The sequence below is a fragment of the Schistocerca serialis genome, chromosome 1, assembly GCF_023864345.2.
Source record: "Schistocerca serialis cubense isolate TAMUIC-IGC-003099 chromosome 1, iqSchSeri2.2, whole genome shotgun sequence".
NCBI classification, from domain to species: Eukaryota; Metazoa; Arthropoda; class Insecta; order Orthoptera; family Acrididae; genus Schistocerca; species Schistocerca serialis.
Genome location: NC_064638.1, coordinates 245961562 through 245962343, shown reverse-complemented (window position 1 = coordinate 245962343; position 782 = coordinate 245961562). Strand labels below are relative to the sequence as shown.

The 782-nt window shown below is 47.8% G+C and overlaps 1 pseudogene; it reads left to right on the top strand.

The window, feature by feature from the left end:
- The first annotated feature begins 361 nt into the window (after window positions 1–361).
- LOC126425075 (5S ribosomal RNA) lies at window positions 362–479 on the top strand (annotated as a pseudogene).
- The last annotated feature ends 303 nt before the right edge of the window (window positions 480–782 follow it).

The following is a 782-nucleotide window of genomic DNA, read 5'->3' as shown; positions in this document are numbered from 1 at the left end:
GCTGGATGGGACGAAATTCTGTTGTCAAATGGCCTGCGTGATCCCCCGATTTGACTCCTCTCGATTTATTTCTTTGGGGAGCACTCAAAGATGCAGTCTATGACGAAGCCCCAACTACGCCAGACGATGTGTGTCATCGAATCGCCAGTGCATGCTCTACAGGTATCATCCATCGTAATTACATCTGTTCATCTTTTTTTCGAACGGGGATTGCAAATGTATCTTTCAGTCCATGATCAACAGTTTGAAGACATGCTTACGAAAGGATAAACTTATCTTTTTAGGATACAGAATTTATGTTATATGATATGGATTGTTACCAAGTGATTGTAAACTATTTCCATTACGTGTATACGAAATTGGCAACGGCCTTGCCGCAGTGGATACACCGGTTTCCGTGAAATCACCGAAGTTAAGGGCTGTCGGGCGTGGCGGGCACTTGGATGGGTGACCATCCGGGCTGCCATGCGCTGTTGCCATTTTTCGGGGTGCACTCAGCCTCGTGATACCAACTGAGGAGCTACTCTACCGAATAGTAGCGGCTCCGGTCAAAAAAAAACGTCATAACGACCGGGAGAGCGGTATGCTGACCACACGCCCCTCCTATCCGCATCCTCAGCTATGGCACGGCGGTCGGATGGTCCCGATGGGCCACTTGTGGCCTGAAGACGGAGTATACGAAATTACACTGCAATGTCAAATAAGTCGACAGCGTATATTGCACGTAGCCGCTAACACTGTCATTGCGCACTCACATTCAACATGAAACAACGTTTCGTTAA